The sequence below is a fragment of the Ovis canadensis genome, chromosome 2, assembly GCF_042477335.2.
Source record: "Ovis canadensis isolate MfBH-ARS-UI-01 breed Bighorn chromosome 2, ARS-UI_OviCan_v2, whole genome shotgun sequence".
Lineage (NCBI taxonomy): Eukaryota > Metazoa > Chordata > Mammalia > Artiodactyla > Bovidae > Ovis > Ovis canadensis.
This window is the reverse complement of record NC_091246.1, coordinates 165,874,202-165,901,256: the sequence shown is the minus strand read 5'-3', so window position 1 is coordinate 165,901,256 and position 27,055 is coordinate 165,874,202. Positions and strand designations below refer to the sequence as shown.

At 41.7% G+C, this 27,055-nt stretch overlaps 1 protein-coding gene across 1 annotated transcript in view; it reads left to right on the top strand.

The window, feature by feature from the left end:
• The window catches only part of LYPD6B (LY6/PLAUR domain containing 6B), a 251,666-nt gene that overhangs the window by 3,367 nt on the left and 221,244 nt on the right, over positions 1 to 27,055 (top strand). The window lies entirely within an intron of this gene.

Here is a 27,055-nt window from a genome sequence, read left to right as displayed (position 1 = left end):
ATGGTCATATGTCCATGCTCAACCATCAATGGAAAAGGAGGTGAGGGTGGCTGTGATTGTTGTGGCCAGGCTGTGCTCCGGAGCTGGGGGAGGGTCACCTTCCCTGAGCACATTGGTGTCAGAATTCTGTTAGCTAGGCAGAAAGTGAAACTGCCTGTCGGGCTGTTAGTAGGCAGTCATCCGAGTCTCCCAGAGGTGGTGACAGATGATGAAAGACATGGCCTTGTGGGCAGACAGGAGAAGCTCAGGACAATAGGAGACGTCTAGGGTGTGGCCGAGGGAGGGAAGGGGCTGAGGCTGGAGGTGCTGGTAGAGACAAGAAAACCACTCTGGGCATCACTAAGAAGCCTAAATCTCGGTCCCATCCCTCAAAGAACTTACGCTTAGAACCTGGTGAAGTGTTTGAATCTTTCATACGTTCATAGTGATGGCAACGGTGGCTGACTCTATTAGGTAATCGTGGGGTGGTTTAGGTGGAGGAGTTTAGGGCCGGGCTGAGAATAGTTAGAAAAAGCCTCCCACCCCCCAGCACCTGGTCACCCTCTCCTCATCCCTTATTAGGAACATCTGCTCTCAATCAGGGCTTTTCAGTGTTGTTACCTGTCTTCAAACTAACAGCTGGTATTCGGTGAAGATGCAGTTAGCGGCGGGTCCGGGATTAGAGACTGATTCTCCTGATGATAGTCCAGCGAGTGGATACTTTATAACTCTGTTCAGTAGGAAACCAGCCTCTACTGCTGGTCCACTGCTTTTGGAGCATTTCTCCTGTTTTCGTTGAAGTTTGAAGTGAGCTGCTGTTTGTTTCCATTTGACATGGTGGACACGGTGCGCGTTTGGCTTTAGATTGGGCCACCGGGGTGCTACTTCTCATGATCCTTCATCCTCAGTATCTACTTAGCATAGAACTTGGCAGAAAGATCTAGTCACTAATCCTGGAAGAAAGGAGGGAGTGGAAGGTAGCATATTTTGTTGTTTCCGTCAGCTGTCCTGCCCAGGATCCCTGAAAGAGTGTGAGGGGATGAAGCAGGAGATGCCTTGGGCAGTCAGTTCATTCATACATATTTATTGAACACCCACTGTATGGCAGACACTGCTCTGGGGATACAAAAAAAAAAGTATATGAGAAGGACAAAGTCTGTGTTCTCATGGAGCTCACACTTTGCTGGAATGAGATATAGCTGTCTCCTGTGTCAGGTGATGAGAAGTCCTATAATGAAAAATAGGTTAAGACAAGACTGCAGTAGTAGTTGGAAACAGCTGTGCGCAGTGCTGGACATCATCAAGGTTTAGTATCTCTCTGGTTTCCAGCAGAGAAATGTGGCTTGTGCAGGTATGGTGTTGGGGAAAAAAGACCTTCACGTGGAGGAAGAGGATTACATATTGAATAACTTGATCTTAAAGAATTTGTTTCATGCAGAATCTCTTTGTTTGCTATACCTCACATTATCCCCAAAACATGATTTTTAATGACTTACAAAACATGGTGCCAGGTGACGAAATAAGTGAAGAAATATGAGCAAAGGGAAAATAAGGGTCATTTCTTTCATCATTATGTTCCATAATTGTTTAGATTTGGTAGCAGGGAAAGAAAGTAGGGTGATTAAAAATGATTCATACTCAGGGTTCATTATTTAAAAGGTGACAGAGTAAAGTTTCGATGTCCCAAAGTTATAACTCATTTGGGTGTGTGTGAAAAGAGCTAGTTTTATTTGATAGGAAAAAATAGTCTCTTTATTAAAGTTGTGCATGCAAATTATCTTCTGAGTTCAAAGAAAATTAATAGTATTATTTTTAAGGCCAGTTTAAAGTGCCCAAAGGTTACCAGAGATCAAAAGCCTAATTCCAAAATCAAAGCAATATAGTATAAAAAATTAGTGAGAAGTTGAGTTTGGTCTGATTACTAGCTGGGAAAAATACACAGATTCAAATAAAAATTTATAAAATAGAAGTGTTATGCAAAGGTAATTTTGATTACCTATTTTTATTGGGTTGTTTGTTTCCTTATTGAGTTTTAAGAGTTCTTTACATAATCTGGGCTTCCCTAGTGGCTCAGATAGTAAAGAAACTGCCTGCAATGTGGGAGACCTGAGTTCAGTCCCTGGGTCAGGAAGACCCACTGGAGAAGCAAATGGCAACCCACTCTAGTATTCTTGCCTGGAGAATTCAATGGACAGAGGAGCCTGATGGCTACAGTCTACTGGGTCACAAAGAGTCAGACATGACTGAGTGACTAATACTAATACTACGTAATCTGGATATGTATCTTGTGTCAGAAATGATTTTCAGAGAAATTCCGGCAGCCTGTGCTAATCTTTTTATTCCCATAGCAGTGTCTTTCTTAGGGCAAAAGATTTTAAACCTTGGTAAACCAATTTATCAGTCTTTTCTTCTGGAAGTTTTCTACTGCATTTTCTTCACAGTTCTGTGTTTTACATTTAGATATAGGATTCATTTGGGGTTAATTTTGTATAACATGTAAACTTTGAGTCAAGCAATTTTTTTTCATAGCATGTGGAATTCTAGTTCTTTCAGCACAATTTGTTGAAAAGACTATTTTTTTCCCCTATTGAGTTGTCTTGCTATTTTGTTGATAATCAGTAAGGTTATAATCAAAGGTTTATTTTTGGATTGCCAGTTTTATTCCATTGATCTTAATGCCTACTTTATACCACCACTACACTGTCTTGATACTGTGACTTTATAATAAATTTTGAAAGTCCTCCGGTTTTATTCCTTTTCAACCTCATTACGGCTCTCCTAGTTCCTTTGCCTTTTCATGTAAATTGTAGAGATCTACAAAAAATCCTGCTGGGATTTTGAGTGGGATTACACTGTATCTATAGATTCATTAGGAGGAACTGACATTTTAGAATATTGAGGGTTCCAGTCATGAACACAGTATGGCCTCTCTCTCTATTTCTGGTTTTATTTTTCTATCAGCACTCAGTACTTTTCAGGATATAGATCTTCCACGTGTTTTGTTAGATTCATACTCAAGTGTTTCACTTTTGATATTGTTTTTGTTGCTCATATGCAGAAATACAATAGATTTTGTATGTTGACATTGTATTCTGTTACCTTGCTAAAGTCAGTTATTGTTCTAGGAGGTTTATTTGTAAATTCTTTGGGATTTTTTACATATGCAGTCATACCATCTGTGAATAAAGACATCTTTATTTCTTCCTTTCCAGTCTGGTTGCCTTTTATTTCTTTTTCTTGACTTAATCAACTGGTTAAGAATTTTAGTTGAATGTTGAATAGGAGTGATGAGAGAATGTCCTTGTTTCTTATAAGGGCGAAATAATCTTTCACGATGAAATATGGTGTTAGCTAAGTTTTCCACCTGAGGTTAAGGAATTTCCCTTTTATTCTAGTTTACTGAGTTTTTATTATGGATGGATTTTTAATTTTGTTGAATACTTTTTTCCCCATCTGTTGACAGGATCATGTGATTTATTCATATTCACTGTGGTGAGTTCAGTTCAGCTCAGTCGTGTCCGACTCTTTGCAACCCCATGAATTGCAACACACCAGGCCTCCCTGTCCATCACCAACTCCTGGAGTTTACCCAAACTCATGTGCATCGAGTCGGTGATGCCATCCAGCCATCTCATCCTCTGTCGTCCCCTTCTCCTGCCCTCAATCCCTCCCAGCATCAGGGTCTTTTCCAATGATTCAACTGTTCGCATGAGGTGGCCAAAGTATTGGAGCTTCAGCATCAGTCCTTCCAATGAACACCCAGGACTGATCTCCTTTAGGATGGACTGGTTGGATGTCCTTGCAGTCCAAGGGACTCTCAAGAGTCTTCTCCAACACCACAGTTCAAAAGGATCAATTCTTCAGCACTCAGCTTTCTTCACAGTCCAACTCTCACATCCATACATGACCACTGGAAAAACCATAGCCTTGACTAGACGGACCTTTGTTGGCAAAGTAATATCTCTGCTTTTGAATATGCTGTCTAGGTTGGTCATAACTTTCCTTCCAAGGAGTAAGCGTCTTTTAATTTCATGGCTGCAATCACCATCTGCAGTGGGTTACGCTGATTGCTTTTCAACTGTTGAAACAGCTTTGTGTTCCTAGGATAAATCCTACTTGATTGTGATGTATTTTTGGAAGAGACTCTGTAGGACTGCTATTATGTCTTCCTTCAGTGTTTGGTAGAATTCATTAGTGAAACCATCTTGGCCTAGAGTTTTCTCTGATGGAAGGTTTTTAAACTACAAATTTAACTTCTTTAGTAGATATAGGACAATTCTGGCTACCCAGTTTTTCTTGATAAGTTTCAATTGTTTTATTTTCCAAGGAATTGGTCTTCTTCACCTAAGCTGTCAAATTTATGGATATAGAATTGTTTGTGGTATTCGTCTATTATCCATTTAATGTCTTTGGGGTCTGTAGTGATATTCCCCATTTCATTTCTGATACTGGAAATTTGTGTCTTCAATAATTTTCTTAGTCTCTCTAGAAGTTTATCAACTTTATTGACCTTTCAAAGATCCAGACTTTAATTTCATTGATTTTGTATCTTTTTCTGTTTTCTTTTTTTCCTCCAAGCTTATTTATTTTTAATTGAAGGAAATTTTGTTTTCAATTTTATTGATTTCTGTTCTAGTTTATTTCCTTCCTTCACCTTGCTTTGGGTTTAATTTACACTCCTGTTTTCTTAAGGGGTAAGTTCTTATTACTGATCTGAGACTTTTCCTCTGTTTTAATATAAGCATTTAGTGCTGTAAATTTCCCTTTCACCACTGCTTTAGCTGCATTCCACAATTTTGAGATGTGTATTTTCATTTATTTAAAATATTTAAAATTTTTCTTTGAGACTTCCTCTTGACTCATGTGTTATTTTAAAGTATGTCATTTAATTTTCAAGTACTTGGGAATTTTCCCAAAGTCTTCCTATTACTGATTTCTAGTTTAATTCTACTATTATCTCATAATATAATTTGCATGATTTTTATTCTAAGTTTGTTCACATTTATTTTATGGCCCAGAATATGGTTTATGGTGAATGTTCAGTTGAAAATATGCTGCATTCTTATTGCTGGTTAGAATATTTGGGAAATATTGAGTTGTCTGATAAGTTTGTTCAGGTCTCTTATGTTTTTATTGACTATCTACTTCTTTTATCGATAAGAGAAGCATGTTAGACTCTCCAACTACAGTTGCGGATTTTAAAGTTTCTTTCAGTTCTATCACAGTTTTTGATTCACATATCTCGACCATTTGTTCTTAAGTGCAACTTTAACAATGTAATAGTCAGTTATTTTACCAGTGAAAGCAAGTTTATTCAGAAGTAGTTAGAGGAATTGCAATTCAGAATATGTGAACTATGGTGGGCCATATGCAAATCCAAAGAACATGGAAAGGAAACTTGCTTTTATAGGAAAAAGCAGAAACTTGAGAGGGGCTCTAATAACCAAAGAGTTTTTTTGTAGTAAGCCGAGAGTCCATTGCTATAGTCCCTGACTGGGCGTCCTCCAGAGTGAAGTTTTCTTGTCTCTGCTGTATAGTAGTCAACACCTTCCTGTTTGTAGTTAATTTATGACGTGTGGTAGGGAGTGAGAGTTCCCCCTACAGGTCTGTCTCAACTCCAGTTTTAGCTGTGCATGCTAAGTCTCTTTAGTCGTGTCTGACTCTTTTGTGGCCCCATGAACTGTAACCTACAGGCTTCTCTGTCCATGGGCTTTCCCAGGCAAGAATACTGGAGTGGGTTGCCATGCCCTCCTTCGGGGAATCTTCCCCACCCAGGGACTGAACCTTCTTCTCTTATGTCTCCTGCATTGGCAGGCGGGTTCTTTACCTCTAGTGCCCCCTGGGAAGTCAGGTTTCTTAAATTCCATAGTGGAAACAGTCTTAGGATTACATCTTCTTGGAAAACTGGTCCTGTTCTCATTATATAATATTCCTCTTTATTCATGTTATAACTCCTTGCTCTGGGATCTACTTTGGGTGTTGATAATATAGCTACTCCTGCTTTCTTTTGCTTAGTGTTTGCATCCATATCTTTTCATGTTCTTTTTTTAAATTTTATTTTTTGTTTGGAGGAAAAGTGCTTTACAGTGTTGTGTTGGTTTCTGCCATACAACAACACAAATCAGCTGTAATTATACACTTCTTGGTCCCCAGTCACCTCCCCACCTCCCTGCCCCTGTCCCACACCTCCAGGTCATCACAGAGCACTAGGCTGGGCTCCCTGTGTTATAAAACAACTTCTTACCAGCTATCTGTTTTACACGTGATAATGTGTATGTATATATGTCTATGCTACTTTTTTTCTATTCATTCCACTCTCTCCTTCCCCTACTATGTCCACAAATCCACTCTCTATATCTGGGTCTCCATTCCTTTTCTGCAAATAGATTAATCAATGCCATTTTCTAGATACCATGTATTAATATATGTGCTAATATATGATATTTGTTTTTCTTTTTCTGACTTACTTCACTCTGAATAACAGACTCTAGGTTCATTCACCTTACTATAACTGCCTCAAATCCATTCTTTTTTATGGCTGAGTAATATTCCATTGTATACATGTGCAACATCTTCATCCATTCATCTATCAATGGACATCTAGGTTGCTTCCATGCTGTTCTTTTGATTTTAACCTGCCTGTGTCTGTATATTTAGACCTCAGACAGTTGGATCTTCCTTTTTAAATGAATCTAACAGTATCTGTCTTTTAGTTAGTGGGTTAGACTATTCATATTTACTGTGGTGTTAATATGGTTAATTAAAAACTTACCACCTTGTTATTTTTCCACTTGTTCCATTTTCCCCTATAATATGAGCATTTATGTTTCTCTTTTATCTCTACTTCTTTTTTATGCTTCTTTAACATTTTTAGTGATTGCTTTGATTGTTTATATTTGTAAATCCTTAATTAGAGTCTACGTTCAAGTAATATTACAGTCTTTCACATGTAGTCTAAGGACCTTGCAGCAGTATATTCTGAATCCTTCTTTTCCATCCTTTGTGCTATTACTATCATTTTTCTTCTATGTGTGCTGTATAAGCAAAACATTGGTACTCTTTTTGCTTTAGACTAGGGGTCAGCAAACCTTTTTTTGTGAAGGTCCAGAAAGTGAATATATTGCTCTGAGGTCATATCTTGTCCCTATTCTATGTTCTTCTTTTCTTCTTAAACAACACTTTGAAAACATAAAAACCATTCTTTGCTCATCAGTTCAGTTCAGTCGCTCAGTCGTGTCCGACTCTTTGGGACCCCATGAATCGCAGCACGCCAGGCCTCCCTGTCCATCACCAACTCCTGGAGTTCACTCAGACTCACGTCCATTGAGTCAGTGATGCCATCCAGCCATCTCATCCTCTGTTGTCCCCTTCTCCTCTGCCCCTTATCCCTCCCAGCATCAGAGTCTTTTCCAATGAGTCAGCTCTTCTCATGAGGTGACCAAAGTACTAGAGTTTCAGCTTTAGCATCATTCCTTCCATTCCTTTTCCAGGGGCTCTTCCCAACCCAGGGATCAAGTCTACATCTCCTGTGTCTCTGGCATTGGCAGGTGGATTTGTTACCTCTGAGTCACCAGGGAATCCCTAAAATAGACTTTGGGCTGGATTTGGTTTGCAGGCTGTAGTTTTCTGACTCTTGCTTAAAACATTCAGTTACCTTTTATAGCGATTAAAATTAAAGAAGAATTGTATTTGACTTTTGTTTATTCTATTTCTAGCACTTAAATAGGTCCAAGTTTCTGTCTGACATCATACTCCTTCTGCCTATAAAACCTCAGTATTTATTGTAGTGTAGGTCTCTTGGCAATGAAGTCTCTCAGTTTCTGTTGGCCTATTGCAGTTATTTCTTGTTCACTTCGGAAAGATATCTCCCCTAGGTAAAGAATTCTGGGTTGACACCTTTTATACGTTTCAGCACTTTGAAGCTGTTGCTTCATTTTCTTGCCTGCATACCTTCTGACAAGCTGTCTTCTGTAATTCTTATCTTTGTTCCTTTGTATATAATGTTTCATACTCCCCCACTGCATTTGAGATTTTGTTTTGTTTTCAGTTGTCAGCTGCTTTAATAAGGTATGCCTCTGTGTGTGTCTGTGTACATATGCCCGCACATGCTTGGTTTTTATCCTCCATGGCGTTTTTGAGCTGCTTGTTTCTGTGGTTTTGTATCTGTCATTAATTTTAGAAAATTCTCAGCAATTATTTCTTCAAATATTTCTTCTTTCTCCTTCTGAAATTTTGACTACACCTCTGTTAGGACTTTTGGTATTAGTCCACAGCTATTGGACACTTTGTCTTATTTCTACTGTTGAGCGTTCTTCATTTCTGTTACTGTGTTTGGCATTTCAAGCATTTCCATTTGATTATGTCTTACAGTTTCTATGTTAAAATTATACATTTGATCTTTCATGCTGTCTGCCCTCTTTTCCACTAGCATCTCTGACCATTGATTATGGTTATTTTGAATTTGGTGTGTCTGATAACTTCCCCGTCTGTGTTGCATCTGAGTCTGGTTCTGTTAGTGGCTGTGTCTCTTGGCAGTGCTGTTTTTTCTTTTTGTATGCTCTGTAATGTTCTGTCAAGACACAAACATCTTGTGTAGGACATGAGAGACTGAGATAGTTTTCATGCTTGGAAATGGGAATGCCTCTCTGTTTCCACTAGGCCTTTAGTGTGGGGAGTTGATCAGTCTGCTTGGGAGCTGACTGGATTCGAAATTTGTTATGGGTGTACTTCTTTCTCCCCAATACTTCCTCAGCTTCCTCTAGCGACACCTGGAGTTTAGAGTTGGGGCTGGTTTGCTGCAGGGCTTGTCTCACTGTTTCAGGGTCAGCCTTCAGTCTTCCTTGTGCCCTGTGCCTCAGAGTGGTCCCTGTCTATGCTCTTTCAACTCCCTCAGTAGGTTCCATTGGTATTTGTTACTTGTCTCCAGGTGCATCTGCCTCGGGTAAGCAAGTGCACGTCTTATCTTTTTCTTCAGGTGCCTGGTTCTCAGATTCTGGGCTAGTTTGTTCCCCTGTGACCTCAGCTGTCTAATAGACTCAAGAGAGTCATGAACTTGCAGTTTATCTGTTTTATTTGTAAGCATGGGTGTAATGCTCTTTTCAGCTTTCTGTACCTGGAGCAGAATCCAAACCCTTGACTTGATGTTTTCCAGCCACTTCTTTTTATGATCTTCCTGTACAACCCTCGTGCTGTTTTCCTTCCCTCTGTGCTTTATAAAATGTCATTTTTACATTTTACACATATAAATCAATGGTTTGCAACTCATACCCAGGGAATGTGAAACAAAATACAAATCTTGGGCCCCAGTGTTTTAGTTGAGATACGTTGGGATCCAAGCCTGGGTGTCTTTTACAAGCTCCCCGGATGATTCTGATGTACACCTAGGTTGAGAGCCCTCAGTCCAAGTATCACTTACAATGTTTCCTTTCACAGGGGTACTGTTCCAATATAAATGACCAAATGAAATTTCACCTCCATGACTTCATGGAGTTGTTTCCCTTCTAATTGTTCCTTCAGTGGTAATTAAGGGCCTGTGGTCTAGACTTGACAGTCTCATACATGGGGCAGATACTTAGACTTCTTCACATTTAACTTGCCACCAATGTGAATATCCTCCTTGACAATCTATGGCTTTGGCACTGCTTGGAGTCTTTTAGAGGCTGGAAGCTGCCTGCCATTCACAATAATAAACCCCCTTATGAGGCAGTTTCACTTGTTTGAGGTGCTTTCCTTCTTTTGAAGTGTGTCTTTCTCATAATATTTGTCTAATTCAAACTTTGCAAACTGTCACGAAATCCATTTGTGTGACCCACACACACTCATTTGTGTGTGCACACACATACTCATGCTTATGACATGCATTTTATGAAACAGCACGTACTGCAAGTCTTCTGTCTTTAGATTGACCTCATGACCCCGCTATGGGCTGTTTCTTGTAGTATGAGAAATGCTTACTGAGCCCATCTGCCATTAGACAAGCATTCAGAACCTTCATGACCACTCGTCTGGCTCCCCAAGAGTTTTCATGTGCCCGGTGGTGTACTGGTTCTTTCAGCTGTGTTCAGCTTCCTCACTGCCCTGGCCAGTGTCCTGTACCAGGTGGACTTCAGCGTGTGGCGTCCTCTGCAGATGAATGGCCTAGCTCAGAGGCCAGGGCCCTGCAGGTGGCAGATCAGTTCAGAGTAGAGAAGGTCCCTTGTTTTTCCGTAGATAGCACTTCACTCCCCTGGCCCAAATTCAGTGGGATGTAAATTGAAGCCTTCTCTTGAGGAACATTGCTGATGGCTCTTCTTTGGAGCTTATCCAAAGCTCTTACTTTTGCCATGTTAATTACATGTTATTCTACATATGGGTCTTTAATTTCCAAGAGACTGTGAACTCCTTAGATATCAAGAATATTTCCTTCTTTTTGAACAGCACACAAAATTTTGTTTGTTGAATTATTCTTAGAAAACTGTGTTTCCAGTCAAGAAATTCTGGCCTTTAGCACTGTTGCTTTGCTCACAATTATGCTACCAGTCTTACCTCTAACTACCAAGGGGGCGGTGGACCAAGTGGGAATTAGGTGAACTGTCACCTTGGTACTCGTGCACGAGACACTGCAGCAGGTCCCGGGTGAGATGCCCGATGTGCCGCAGCCTACAGCCTGACCAGGGGCACATGCCACGCAGGATGTGTGTCAGTGAGCTGTGCAGGGTTATGTTCTCTTGGAGGCCACAGGTGAAAGGAAGGTCACAGTACTGGTCAGGAAAGTATTGATTTTGACCTTGAAGGTAAGCATCAGGGACATGGAATGGAAGGCATTTGGGGGTGGGGAGGATTTGGAGGAAGAAGAACACTATGTCAATAGTCTCCCAAGTTCTATAACATTTTAGCTCTCTCATGGGGTGGCTTGGATCTGTAGGATCTGGGAGAAACTGTAGGTAAGATACAGAGGGAAATCTAATTTACATGGTTTCTGTACAAAGGATAGACATCAACAGAAGGTAACAGGCTCAACTTCCCTCACCCTCGTCCCCAGTGTCTGAATCCTCAGGGACACTGACGTTGACAGATGGTGTGTGGAGGGCTTCTTGTTGTGGTCATCTTGCCAGGGGCCACCTCAGGCCTGGTAGTTCAGCTCTGCCTCTCTGTGGCTTCCATGAACTTTTGGAGCAAGCATCCATGGCCACTGATGTAATTTTTTTCTACTTTGTCTTCTCAGAGGGCTCTTAAATATATGAAGAAACGTACATTCTTAACGTACATCACATGTACCACTCTGTGGTCCACTGCATCCGTGAGACAGTCTTCTGAGTATTCCTGTGCAAGTGACACCATCAGCATACTGCCTAAAAGCTGGATATTCATCAGTGATGCCTTATTGAAAACATCTCATTCATCTTGAGACTATTTTGCTATGGTAGATAAACAGGGATGGGAGTACACTATGAAAAAACAGGCGCCATGTGTGTGGTACTTGTCCCCTAGTGAGCAAGGAGAACTTCAGTTCTTAAGCAACTACAGGAGTCATTAGAACAAAGTGTACATCATGCATTTCTCCTAGAATCCAGTGCCAAGATGGTAGTTTATATCCTGGGAAGAACTGATAAATCAAGCAGTGGAGACTTATATAAGTCTTCATTTCTCTCTGTGCCTTGGCAGTCAGGAGGCCTAGAGCTAAATGTGAAAATACCCAACTCTCATGATAATTTTATTTCAAGTTCTAAGGACAAAAATTTCCTTTATTAAATCATATGATTTCATCTTTTTAAAAACAGGAACTTTTATTTCTTATTACCTCAGTCATACATGTTCATTATAGAAAATGTGGAAAATAGCAGATTTACCTCCCTCATCAGATATTTTCCTGCCACATAGTAGCTGACAGTTTAAATCTTTTTCATTTTTTCTAAGCCTATGTGTGTCTGTATTTTTTTCCTTAAAAAATGAAATGATACCTCTTGGCGGTGGTTTCATTGCTAAGTCGTGTCCAACTCTTGCCATCCCATGGACTGGCTCCTCAAGGCTCCCCTGTCTATAGGATTTTCATATTGGAGTGGTTGCCATTCCCTTCTCCGGGGGGTCTTCCTGACCCAGGAATTGAACCCGGGTCTCCTGGACTGCAGGCAGATTCTTTACCAACTGAACTACCAGTGAAGCCCAAGCGTGTGTATGTATTTTTTCCTTAAAAGATGAAATGATCCCTCTTACACTGTATTAAAGCTTTAAAAAATGTAACCTTTGTAAACAGCTTCCATGTCATTAAATACTCCTGCACAGCATTATTTTTAACAGCTGGTATAATACTCCACCACAAGGCCACATTTTGTACTTTTAGCTTGAATTTAGCCTTCTGCTCTCATAAACAACTGTGTCATGTATGTTCTTGTAGGTAAACCTCTGAGCATATCCACAATTACTTCCATTGGATATTTTCAAGAAATGACACAGTTGCTTAAAGGGCTGTAATATTCTTAAGGCTTTAGATATATATTTCCATGTTGTTGTCCAGAAAGCATGAGCTAATCACCTAAAATTTGAGAGTGCATCTTCCCTAAGCCTCTTGCAGTTCCAAGGTGATGATTTTTCAGAATTTCTGTCAAGAGGCAGGATTCTGGCTATGGCCATATGAGGAAGTTGCACATCTTCTTCCCCAGAAAGCAACTCTACATCTGGACAAAATTAGCCGAAACAGCCATTCTTATCACTCTGGTACCCATACATCACACCACATCCGTCTGCGAAGCTGCCCCGCCCTGTGGTGCAGAGGTGTTGTCTCAGCAGCAGAGGGCCCGCCCTTTGCTGCCCAGATCAGAGGGACTTACTCCATCTGTGGTGGGTGCTGCCTGCTCCCCGTGAGGGTTTCTCCAGATCCCTTCTCCCTGTCAGTTTACTTTGAATATTAAAATAATAATAATAGTATTCTTTTATCCAAACATTTCTATTTATTACCAGAAAAGTGGAAAATAAGCACAAAGAAATTTAAAAGCATCGTAAGGCCTCTTGGTGTGTATTCTTCTGTATCAGCTCATTTCAGTGGAACTGTCTGCAGTGAAGGCAATGTTCCCATGCTGTCCAGTACAGTAGCCACTGTTGCCGTGTGCTTACTGAGCACCTGATGTGGCCAGTGTAACTGAGGATCTGGATTCTTAATTTTTGTTCATCTTATGAATTTAAATATGCACATGGGCTAGTCACTATAGTTTGGGCTGCCTAGTTCTATTATTTCTATCATATGGAGGCATGAATACATACATGTATAGTTTAAAAGCTGGAATCAAGATTGCAGGGAGAAATATCAACAACCTCAGATATGCAGATGATATCACTCTAATGGCAGAAAGTGAAGAGAAACTGAAGAACCTGTTGATGAGGGTGAAGGAGGAGAGTGGAAAAAGCTGGCTTAAAACTCAAATATTACAAAAACTAAGATCATGGCATGCAGCCCCATCACTTCACATCTAATAGAAGGGGGAAAGGTGGAAGCAGTGACAGATTTCCTCTTCTTGATCTCTAAAATCACTGTAGGTGGCGACTGCAGCCATGAAGTTAGAAGACAACTGCTTCTTGTCGGGAAGGCTGTGACAAACCTAGACAGGGCGTTACAAAGCAAGGGCGTCACTTTGCTGACAAAGGCCCATATAGTCAAGGCTATGGTCTTTCCAGTAGTCAGTACGGATGTGAGAATTGGACTATAAAGAAGGCAGAGTGCCAAAGAGTTGATGCCTTTGAATTATGGTGCTGGAAAAGATTCTTGAGAGTCTTTTGGACTGCAAGGAGATAAAACTAGTCCATCTTAAGGGAGATCAACCCTGAAAACTCACTGGAAGGACTGATGCTGAAACTCCAGTACTTTGGCCACCTGATGCAAAGAGCGGACTCATTGGAAAAGACCCTGATGCTGGGAAAGACTGAAGGCAGAGGAGGGCGATAGAGGATGAGATGTTTGGATGGCATCACTGACTCAGTGGACATGAGTTTAAGCAAACTCAAGGAGACAGTGAAGGACAGGATATCCTGGAATGCCGCAGTCCATGGATTTGCGAAGAGTTGTCATGACTTGGTGACTGAACAACAACAGCAGCAGCTACATAGTTTAAAAAACAAAACTACGATCAGACTTCATATTGTATTTTGTATCCCTCTTTTTCCAGTTAACAGTATATCAATAAATATCATTTTCGCAGGTGACTCCTTAAACTGAATGAATGTGCCATAGTTGGCTTACCAAAATCTCTGTTGTGCCTTCAGGGTATTTACAATAATTTGACACTGTAAACAACATTACAGATAATCTTTAGAGCTGAAGTTGTGACCTCATAATTATTTATGGAGGCTAAATTCTTAGAATTTATCAGGTAAATTTTGATACCCTTTTCCAGACCCCTCTTCTAAGAAATTCTGCCAGTGAACATTCTCACCAGCATGAAAATATGTGAAAATATCTCACTGTTATTACTGTTAATTGTAAATTGAGATAAATACACATGCCATAAAATCTGCCCTTTTAAAATATATACACTTCAGTGGTTTTTTAATACAGTCACAGAGGTGTGGCCATCATCACTGTCTAATTGTGGTATGTTTCTATGACTCCACAAAGACATCTCATACCTATTAACAGTCACTCCCCATTCCCTCCATCCCTCAGCCCCTGGAAATCTCTGATCTACTCTCTAGCATATGGATTTGCATATTCTGGACATTTCATATAAATGGAATCATCCAACTCAACATTCAGAAAACTAAGATCATGGCATCTGGTTCCATTACTTCATGGCAAATAGATGGGGAAACAATGGAAACAGTGACAGACTTTATTTTCGTGGGCTCCAAAATCACTGCAGATAGTGACTGCAGCCATGAAATTAGATAATGCTTGCTCCTTGGAAGAAAAGCTATGACCAACTTAGAAAGCATATTAAATAGCAGAGAGATTACTTTACCAACAAAGGTCTGTCTAGTCAAAGCTATGGTTTTTTCAATAGTCACGTATGGATGTGAGAGTCGGACCATATAGAAGGCTGGGCACTGAAGAACTGATGCTTTTGAACTGTGGTGTTGGGGAAGACTCTTGAGAGTCCCTTGGACTGCAAAGATATCAAATCAGTCAATCCTCAAGGAAACCAGTCCTGAATATTGACTGATGCTGAAGCTGTAGTACTTTGGTCACCTGATGTGAAGAGCTGACTCATTTGAAAAGACCCTGATGCTGGGAATAATTGAAGGCGGGAGGCACTGAAGGTTGGATGGCGTCACTGACTCAATGGACATGAATTTGAGCAAACTCCAGGAGATGAAGGACAGGGAAACCTGGCGTGCTGCAGTCCAAGTGGTCACAGAGTCGGACACCGCTGAGCGACAGAACCACAAATATGCAGCCTTTTGTGTGTAACTTTCTTAGCGTAACGTTTTCAAGATTGAAGGTTCATAAACCAGTACTTCATTCCTTTTATGATTGGAAAATATTCCATTGCATGGATAGACCATATTTTATGCATCCATTCATCTTGATGGAGATTTGTTGTTTTTTTTTTTTTTTTTTCTATTGTAAATAATGCTTCTACGAACATCCATGTACAGATTTTTGTGTGGACATGTTTTCGTTTCTGTTGGATATGTGCCTAGGAGTGGGACTGCTGGATTATGTGGTTAAGTTTATATTTGAGGAACCGCCAGACTGTATCCAAAGCAGCTGTCATTTTGCATTCCCACAAGCAATGTGTATGGTTCCAACTTCTTTACATCCTCCTCCACACTTTTTATTGTCCATGTTTTTGCTTATAGCCATCTTAGTGCGTGTGAAGTTGTATCTCTTTCTGGTTTCAATTTGCATTTTTTCTGCTAACGATGTTGAGTATCTTTTATGTGCTTATCGGCCATTTATGTATCTTCTTTGAAGAAATGTCTATTAAAATAACTTTGCCAATTTTATTTGGGCTATTTGTCTTTTTATTTTAAAGTTGAGAGAGGTCTTTACATATTCTGGATACCATATCCTCATCAGATGTATGACTTACAAATATTTTCTCTCCTTCTGTAGGTTATCTTTTCATTTCTTTGCTAATATACTTTGAAACACGAAAGTTTTAATTTTTATAACATCCTGTTTATGTTTTGTTTCCCGTTGTGCTTTTATTGTCATGTCTAAGCAACCACTGCCTAATCCAAGTCACAGAAGTTTACTTTTATTTGTTTTATAGTTTTAGCTCTTCCATTTAGATATTTGATCTGTTGTTGTTCAGTCGCTAAGTCGTGTCTGACTCTTTGTGACCCCATGGACTGTTGCCCATCAGCCTCCTCTGTCCTCCACTATATCCCAGAGTTTGCTCAAATTCATGTCCATTAAGTTGGTGATGCTATCTAACCATCCCATCTTATGTTGCCCCCTTCTCCTTTTGCCTTCAATTTTCTCAGCATCAGGGTCTTTTCTAATGAGTTGGATCCTTGCTGCTGCTGCTGCTACTGCTAAGTCACTTCAGTCATGTCTGACTCTGTGCGACCCCATAGACGGGGGCCCACTGTCTCTGGGATTTTCCAGGCAAGAACACTGGAGTGGGTTGCCGTTTCCTTCTCCAATGCATGAAAGTGGAAAGCGAAAGTCGTGCCCGACTCTTAGAGACCCCGTGGACTGCAGCCTACCAGGCTCCTCCGTCCATGGGATTTTCCAGGCAAGAGTACTGGAGTGGGTTGCTGTTACCTTCTCTGTGGATCCTTGCATCAGGTGGCAAAGATTTTAGAACTTCAGTATCAGTGCTTCCAATGAATATTCAGGGTTGATTTCCTTTAGGATTGATTTAGTTTGATCTTCTCGCAGTCCAAGGGACTCTCAAGAGTCTTCTCCAACACCACAGTTTAAAAGCATCAATTCTTTGGTGCTTACCCTCCATTATGATCCAGCTTTCATACCTGTACATGACTGCTGGAAAAACCATACCTTGACTAGACAGACCTTTGTCGGCAAATTGATGTCTCTGCTTTTTAATGCACTATCTAGATTTGTCATAGCTTTTCTTCCACGGAGCAAGTGACTTTAATTTTATGGCTGCAGTCACCATCTGCCATGATTTGGGAGCCCAAGAAAATAAAATCTGTCACTGCTTCCACTGTTTCCCCTTCTATTTGCCATGAAGTGATGGAGATGCCATGATCTTAGTTTTTTAAATGTTGAGTTATAAGCCAGCTTTTTCACTCTCCTCTTTCACCTTCATCAAGAGGCTCTTTATTTCCTCTTCACTTTCTGCTATTATCGTGTTATCTGCATATCTGAGATTGATGATATTTCTCCTGACAGCCTTGATCCCAGCTTGTATTTCACTTGATATACTCTGGGATTTCACTTGATATACTCTGTATATAAGTTAAATAATCAGGTTGACAAAATACAGCCGTGTTGTACTCCTTTTCCAATTTTGAAAGAGTCTATTGTTCCATGTCTAGTTCTTACTGTTGCTTCTTGACCAGCATATACAGGTTTCTCAGGAGACAGGTACTCTTGCCTGGAAAATCCCATGGACGGAGGAGCCTGGTGGGCTGCAGTCCGTGGGGTCGCTAAGAGTCGGACACGACTGAGCAGCTTCACTTTCACTTTTCACTTTCATGCGTTGGAGAAGGAAATGGCAACCCACTCCAGTGTTCTTGCCTGGAGAATCCCAGGGACGGGGGAGCCTGGTAGGCTGCCGTCCATGGGGTCGCATAGAGTTGGACATGACTGAAGCGACTTAGCAGCAGCAGCAGCAGCAGGAGACAGGTAAGGTGGTCTGGTATTCCCATCTCTTTGCAAATTTCCTACAGTTTGTTGTGAACCACACAGTCAAAAGCTTTAGTGTAGTCAGTGAAGCCGAGGTAGATGTTTTTCTGAAATTCCCTTGCTTTCTACATGATCCAGTGAATCTTGGCAATTAGATCTCTGGTTCTCCTGCCTCTTTGAAACCCAGCTTATACATTTGAAAGTTCTTGATTCACATATTGCTGAATCCTGACTTGAATAATTTTGAGCATTACCTTACTAGCATGTGAAATGAGCACAATTGTACAGTAACTTGAACATTCTTTGGCATTGTCCTCCTTTGAGATTGGAATGAAACCTGACCTTTTCCAGTCCTGTGGCCACTGCTGAGTTTTCCAAATTTGCTGGCATATTGAGTGCAGCACTTTCACAGCATTGTCTTTTAGGATTTGAATAGCTCAGCTAGAATAATTAAGCTGAAATTCCATCCCTTCCATTAGCTTTGTTTGTAGTAATGTGTTCTAAGGTCCACTAGACTTCACACTCCAAGATATCTGGCTCTAGGTGAGCGACCACACCATCGTGGGTATCAGATCATTAAGACCTTTCTTATATAGTTTTTCTGTATATTCCTGCCAGTTTTACTTAATCTCTTTTGCTTCTGTTAGGTTACCATTTCTGTCCTTTGTCGTGCCCATCCTTGCAGGAAATATCCCCTTGGTATCTCCAATTTTCTTGAAAAGATCTCTAGTCTTTCTATCATTTTCCTCTATTTCTTTGCGTGTTCATTGAAGAAGGCCTTCTTATATCTCCTTGCTGCTCTCTGGAACTCTGCGTTCAGTTGGGCATGTTTTTCCCTTTCTCCCTTGCCTCTTGGGTCTCTCCTCTTCTCAGCTATTTGTTAAGCCTCCTCAGACAACCTCGTTGGCTTCTCACATTTCTTTTCGTTTGGGATGGTTTTGGTCACTGCCTCCTATACGTGTTATGAACCTCTGTCCATAGTTCTTCAGGTACTTTGTCTATCAGATCGAATCTTGAATGAATCTATCTCTTGCTTGAATCTATTCATCACTTCCACTGTATAATCATAAGGAATTTGATTTAGGTCATACCTGAATGGCCTAGTGGTTTTCCCTACTTTCTTCAATTTAAGCTTGAATTTTTCAGTAAGGAGCACATAACCTGAGCCACAGTCAGCTCCAAGTCTTGTTTTTACTGACTAGGTAGAACTTCCTTGTCTTTGGCTGCAGATAACATGATCAATCTGACTTTGATATTGACCATCTGGTGATGTCCATGTTTAGAGTCATCTCTTGTGTTGTAATTGTATATAATTATGATCAACTAATATTTTATAGAGTTCTATTCAGATGGTGACTCCAGCCATGAAATTAAAAGACGCTTGTTCCTTGGAAGAAAAGCTATGGCCAACCTACATAGAGTATTTAAAAGCAGAGACATTACTTTGCCAACAAAGATCCATCCAGTCAAGGCTATGGTTTTTCCAGTAGTCATGTATGGTTGTCAGAGTTGGACTATAAAGAAAACTGAGTATTGAAGAACTGATGCTTTTGAACTGTGGTGCTGGAGAAGACTCTTGAGAGTCCCTTGGACTGCAAGGAGATCCAACCTGTCAATCTTAAAGGAAATCAGTCCTGAATATTCATTGGAAAGACTGATGCTGAAGCTGAAACTCCAGTACTTTGGCCACCTGATGCGAAGAACTGACTCATTGGAAAAGACCCTGATGCTGGGAAAAGTTGAAGGTGGGAGGAGAAGGGGACAACAGAGGATGAGATAGTTGGATGGCATCACCGACTCGATGGACATGAGTTTGAGTAAGCTCTGGGAATTGGTGATGTACAGGGAAGCCTGGCATGCTGCAGTCCATGGGGTTGCAGAGTCAGACACACCTGAGCAACTGAACTGAACTGATGACAATCAATGGAGGAAAGAATACTCTGGTACACAAATGGTGCTGGGAAAACTGGGTACTTACATGCAAAAGAATAAATTTGGATCCCTAACTCACACTGTATAGAAAAGGATCTATTTTGAGGTAATTTTTGTATATGGTGTGAGTTAGGGATCCGGATTTGTTCTTTTTGCATGTAATTGTCCAGTTGTCCCAGCACCATTTGTGGACACGTGTATTGTTTCCCCCATTGATTTTCATAGCACTCTTATAAAAAATCATTTGATCATAAATATATGCAATTACTTCCGTGTTCTAAGTTCTACTCTGTTGATCTCTATATCTATCCTTATGTCACTGACACACAGTCTTGATTGTTCTTGTTTTGTAGTAGTTTTGAACTCTGAAAATATAAGTCTTCTAACTTAGTTCTTTTTTTCCCCCAAGATGCCTTTGGCTATTCTAGGTCTTACATTGCTATACAAATTTTAGGATTATTTTGTTAATTTCAGCATTAAATCCAGTGGGGATTTTTGATATTGATTACATTGAATCTGGAGGTGAATTTGGGGATTAATGCATTTTAACAATATTGTCTTCTTGTCATGAACATAAGATGTTTTGCCAGTTATTTAGATCTTCTTTAATTTCTTTCAATGATGTTGTTAATTTTCAGTGTTCAAGTATTGCACTTCTTTCGTTAAATTTATTACCAAGAATTTTATTCTTTCTGCTGCAGTGTAAATGAAACTGTCCCAGTTTTATTTTTGGATTTTCTGTTGGTATTGCATAGAAACACAATTGATTCTTATGGTTTGATTGTGTATCCTGAAACCTTGCTGAAGGTTTTCTTATTTATTGTCTCTAATGATTTTTAGTGAATTCATTAGAATTTTTATATACAAGAGCATCTAAAAATGGAGATAGTTTTACTTATTTCTGGCAGAGATTCCTTTTATTTCTTTTTCTTGCCCAGCTACCTTGGCTAGAAGTGACAGTACTATGTTGAATAGAAGTGATGAGAGGAGACATCTTTGTGTTGTTCCTGTCTAATGTTCCTGGTTAATGAGATGGCAAGTATTATTTATGCTTCTTTTTGATGACTGTTTTTATGTTCTAAGAATCTGAGTGATGGGGCAGGAGTTGCTGCTTGGTTCCTTCAAGGGAAGGAAAAATAATAAACAATCAAAACAATAAAATCACACAATGAACATTCCCTTTGTCTTGTGCATTGGAAGGTTTGGCATAGTAGTTACTAGAAAAGAAGCATTTTAATTGAGGTATTTATTCATGTAACATCTAGGTACCAAGGAGTTTGATTAAACTTTTTATTTATTATTATGTAAGCATTCATTATTTTAAAATAAAACTTAAATTTTCCTGTATTTTCTACCCTATATTTCTGCAGTTTTGGTTTCCCACTGGGAACTTCAGGTACCATGTGGGATCACAGAGATGAATTAAACACAGGCTGTCCCCCTAGGGTGCTTGTGGAAAAGTCTTTTGAGGGGGACAGGAAACAGGAAGTTTAATATTCTGGCAAATGGTTTCCATCAAAGGGTGACCTGTCAGAAGAGGTGAGCTTCACCATTAGTATTTTTGGATCTTAGTTTTCTGATGGAACATTCACTTATTACCCTATAGAATCAAAGAAGTTTGGAACTAGAGGCTTGTAAATCCTTTTAGTAATATCTGACCTCATATTTTTTTTAATAGGAAGAACCTCTTACCTTATTCCACAATTCCTGTTTTCTCTTATCACCAGTGAGCAGCTCTTCTCACTCTGAAGTGTTTTATCACGTACACAGACACAGATGAATGTACACATGCATGCTAAGTTGCCTCAGTTCAGTTCAGTCGCTCAGTCGTGTCTGACTCTTTGCGACCCCATGAATCGCAGCACGCCAGGCCTCCCTGTCCATCACCATCTCCCGGAGTTCACCCAAACTCACGTCCATCGAGTCAGTGATGCCATCCAGCCATCTCATCCTCTGTCGTCCCCTTTGCCTCCTGCCCCCAATCCTTCCCAGCATCAGAGTCTGTTCCAATGAGTCAACTTTTTGCATGAGGTGGCCAGAGTACTGGAGTTTCAGCTTTAGCATCATTCCTTCCAAAGAACACCCAGGGCTGATCTCCTTCAGAATGGACTGGTTGGATCTCCTTGCAGTCCAAGGGACTCTCAAGAGTCTTCTCCAACACCACAGTTCAAAAGCATCCAATTCTCCGGCGCTCAGCTTTCTTCACAGTCCAACTCACATCCATACATGACCACAGGAAAAACCATAGCCTTGACTAGACGGACCTTTGTTGGCAAAGTAATGTCTCTGCTTTTGAATATACTATCTAGGTTGGTCATAACTTTTCTTCCAAGGAGTAAGCGTCTTTTAATTTCATGGCTGCAGTCACCATCTGCAGTGGTTTTGAAGCCCCACCCCCCAAATAAAGTCTGACACTGTTTCCATTGTTTCTCCATCTATTTGCCATGAAGTGATGGGACCAGATGCTGTGATCTTCGTTTTCTGAATGTTGAGCTTTAAGCCAACTTTTTCACTCTCCTCTCTCACTTTCATCAAGAGGCTTTTTAGTTCCTCTTCACTTTCTGCCATAAGGATGGTGTCATCTGCATATCTGAGGTTATTGGTATTTCTCCTGGCAGTCTTGATTCCAGCTTGTGCTTCTTCCAACCCAGCGTTTCTCATGATGTACTCTGCATAGCAGTTAAATAAGCAGGGTGACAATATACAGCCTTGACGTACTCCTTTTCCTATTTGGAACCAGTCTGTTGTTCCATGTCCAGTGCTAACTGTTGCTTTCTGACCTGCATATAGGTTTCTCAAGAGGCAGGTCAGGTGGTCTGGTATTCCCATCTCTTGAAGTTCCCTCAGTTGTGTCCAATTCTTTGTGACCCCATGGACTGTAGCCTGCCAGTTTCCTCTGTCCATGGAATTTTCCGGGCAAGAATACTGGAGTGGGTTGTCTTTGCCTTCTCCAGGGGATCTTCCTGACCCAGGGATCGAACTCAGGTCTCTTATGTCTCCTGCATTGGCAGGCGGGTTCTTTGCCACTGAGCCACCTGGGAAGCCCCACCAATGTACACATGCACAGTATTTTCTGTAGAGAGGCAATCCATGTTCAGTCCACTTATTGCTCCATTGGTTGTGTCTGGCTGGGGTAATATAACACCAGCCCCCAGGTTCATCTTCAGGGTGACTTGTCTAGGATTCCTGCTTCACTTTGCCCTCAAAGACTACTCAGCATTGTCCTTCTGATAGGTGTTGATGACGTGGAATTGACAAGGACAGGGATGTTATCTGACTCCAAATCTGAATGACCCAGAGGTTGTGGGAGGTTTCCTGTTCTTTTTAATTGTACATTCAACATTTTTTTGTAAAGAGCATACTCCATCCATTTTAAACTTGTCAATTCGGAGGATTAACTAGGACACATATAAAGACATACCCGTTTACTTACTGTAAAGTCATCTTTCTAGAAAAGAATGCAAGTGGTATTAACAAAAGCAATTAAATAGACACATGCCTTAAAAATATTTACAGAGGCTTTAAAAAAATGTCAATTCAGAATGGTAGGGAACATGTGTTTCCACTTGGCTCTTTAAAAGAAACTTTTAATCTAATTTCCTTATCTATTATTTATTATTACAATTAAAATGACATATGGCTGCTTTTTATCATTCCACTGGTAAAATGGAATGTGAAGCTTATGGTCTTAGACTACAAAAGGAAATGAATTGTCCATACAAACCTTTCAAGTTTAATTAAATTTCAAACAAATATGAAGTTCTAGTTTCCTCTTCTCTTTTCTTTTACAATGTGTGTTTTTTTTTTTCCTTTTTGATTATGTGAGGGTGAGATAAGGATGCAGCAGTGCTTTCTGGTTCACACTATTACTGTGTATGATATAGTAGCCAATTCCATCAAAAGGGAAATAGGAAAATAACTGCTCTGTTTGTGCCTCGTAAGCAGTTTGTAAAGTCCCCTCTAGTCCCTATGATTAAATATTGGCATCTCTCCTTGCAGGCTTCTAAAATGAAATTTAAAAGTGGAGCAAACAGCATTTTAAAACCAAGCACATATACTGTGTAGGGACAAATCCAGCAAAGAATCACAGCACCGCAGGCAGGCATTTGATTCAGTGCTGTGGGAAATGCTACAGAGAGGGAAATGGATGGGGCAGGGGAGCCTGGGGAATTCCAGGCCATTGAAAGGCTCTGATGGCTTGCCCCTGTTGGGGGCAGTTGGGCTGGGGAGCAAGGAGCATGGGATGGTAAAAAGCAGAGCTTTGCCTCTCGTGTGTGACAAATCCATCAGTAAGGCAGATTGTCACTGAGTTCCTCCTTACCTCAATCGAAGCCCCGGCGTGGTCTGGATCTTGCTCTGGGGAGGGTGTGGAGGGCCCTTCCTAGAAAAGGAGGTGGCACCATGTGGAGGAAAGAGTGTTTGGTTGGGAGTCAGGAACTAGAGTCCTGAGCTTTGTCCTTCTGGCTTCCATTCCATGACCCTGGATGAGTCACCTTACTCTCCGAGCTGTGGTTTCCATACTGCAACATGTAGGGCTGACCTAAGTACATGATTCCCAAACCAGATCCCCAGGCTGCCATCAACCAGCTCTGAGGCTGTTGCTGTACCCACACTGGGGTTCCTGGCCCTGCCCGCTGAAAGGAGCAGCCTCAGCCTCCTCTCTCCTAGCTGTGCTTCTGCAAGCTGCCGTGACTGGAAAGTGAAAATTATTAGGTGGTCTGATCTTGAGGATCTTCTTGTTCTTACATTCCAGCTGTCTCTGTGACATCCCATCCCTGCTGAATGTGACAGGGGTCAGGACCACCCGTTATCCCGGCCTCTCCCATCTTGGCTAGAAAACACCAGGGACGTGTATCCTCAGCAACAGAAACACAGCTCATTAGTGAACGTGAAGCTGCAGTGAGGAAAGGAGTCTGTGTTTGTGGGATTTCAGCCTCTGACTCGTGGACAGACCAGTTCACTCTCTTTCGATGTAGTTTCCCCTTTTCTCCAAGCCTGGGGCCCGGATCCTGTGCGTGGTCATGTGGTGTTGAGGGCGCTGCAGCCTGTTCTCTACCCTAGTCAGCTTTCCACAGGTGCTGTCCAGGTGCTGAGTCCTGACCTTTACTGGTGTCTCTGAGGTTAAGGCAATGACAGCCACCTGCAAGCTGGGGTTCTGAGTGCTGGGCCTCTCGCAAGAGTCACTTGCTTTTTCTCCCTTGTGTCAAGTCATCACTTACCTGGTTTTGTCTTGAGATCATTCTCCTTTCACTTATTCATTATGTGACTTATTCCTCTGCAACAAACTTTCCTTTCTTTCTTTTGAAATGATAGTACATGTGCTCTTGTGTTGCCAGGACTGAACATTTAGGGAATAGGCCTTCAATTTCTCTGCTGTTTCAAGCAGATATGTGGCTTTTGTTACTTATCCCAAGACAACCTGATGAGAACAGAAGCCTAGGAGGAAGGTTTGGCAGAGGAAACCATCACGATAGACCAGTTTTAATTGATGAATGTGTAGCTGGAGACCCAGGGGTGTTGAGCAGTTTGATTAACGTTTATGAGGAATGAAGATGTGTTGTTCAAGAATGAAAATTTGGACATTGTGTCTCCATATCCACTTCTCCGTCATGTTCTGTTCCTTTCACTGTTTTGTAACTTAGCAGACTCTCCTCAAGTTCCCTGATGAGAGCATGGGGCTTGCTGAGCATGGGGCCGTCAGAAGCGAATGACCCAGGCGTTGCCCTCAAGGGGCATGTGGCCGGGCTCGGGCAGGAGCTGAGTGGTGACAGCCGGCAGTGGTCACTGCACTTTCAAGAAGGTCCTTGGTGCTGGGGACACTCAGGATGGGCAGTCGCGTGCTCCTGGCTGGGGCAGGAAGTATTTTTACAGGAGGCACCCCAGAGGGATGACCTTGAGGTGCTCCAGAAAGTGGGGGATTCCAGGGGGAGGCAAAGGACTTGGTGGGCTTGGTCAGGTGTAGGAGCCCAGAGTTGTCATTGGGCCAACCCTGAGGGAGAGATGAGGAGGGGGCAGTAACCTGGATGGGATAAGCAGAATCAGGCTGGGAAGGGTCTTGAATACTTGACTTCCTGCCTGTCAGTTTGGGTTTTACCCCCACGGCATGGGAACCCAGAGCAGAATGTCAGGCAGACTAGGAAGTATGGGAGGAGGTTTGCAAGGTCATTGAGCATAAAGTTAATAAGCAAGGGCTCTTGGTGCAGGTGACTGGGGTTTGAAACCTGCCGTTACTACCTTCCAACCCTGGGCACGTTGCTTAACTGTGTCTCTGTTGCCTCATCTTTCAAACAGGGATAATAGTCCTTTTTGTCTGATAGGGTTCTTGTGAGGAAACAATAAATACATCCGCCTTTTGGGGCTTCCCTGGTGGCTCCAGTCAGTAAAGAATTCACCTGCAGTGCAGGAGATGCACATTCAATCCCTGGTTTGGTAAGATCCCCTGGAGAAGGAAAGGGCAACTCCAGCATCGTTGCCTGGGAAATCTCATCGCCAGGAGCCTGGTGGGCTACAGTCCATGGGGTCGCAAGAGTTGGACAGGACTTAATGACTCAACCACCACTAAACCACAGTACTCTTACCAAAATGGGCCCATAGTAAGCACTTCTTAAAATGTAGTCATCATATTTTGGGCAAGGGGACATACCGTATTTGCCATGAGCAGTTTCTTAGACTGTGTATCAGTTAGCTGTTGGCATAATAATGCTGGGTAACAAATATAACACAGCAGCTGACAACAGTGATTTACTATGACTTTCACAGTGGTGGGTTGGCAGTGGAGCTTGGCGGCTCCACCTTGGACTTCACTCAGTGGCGAAGCCTCAAGCTGTGGCCCTGGCTGGGCCTGCAGGTTGCTTCATGTCTGTTCCATGTGGGGTCCAGGCTGAGGGCAGCTGTGGTCCCAGGGTAGCTCTCGTCAAGGCTGTGGCAGAGCAGGAAAGGCTAAGAGAAATCCTGCGAGACTGCTTAAGGCCTGGGCTCCCTGCATCAACAGTAAGTCCAGGCCAGCAAGCCCAAGGTCAAAGGGCCAGGGATTCTGATCCTTGTTGGTGGGAGGAGCTGCAGGGTCTCTTGGGAAAGGCCATGCCCACAAGAGGTGGGGGCCAACAGTGAGGAGTCATGGGTGGTACTGCATTCCTCCTAATGAAGCTTCTAGAGGGGAGTTTCCTTGCAGGCTGAAGCAACACTCACCAGACAAGGTGACCCCAGGGGCCTGACTTCAATTAGTGTCCTTCTTGCGCTTGTCCCAGCACCTACCTTTGCAAAGCAGGCTTTGCAAACGCCTGCTTTTTCTTGCTTCTCAGAGTCTCAGGGAAGCCTGCACATTTCAGGGAAAATGTACTGGTGTGGGTTTGAATCTTCAAAGTGGGGATGAGCACAGGCTGTAGTGGCAATTACTGGAAGGATGGGAGGTTC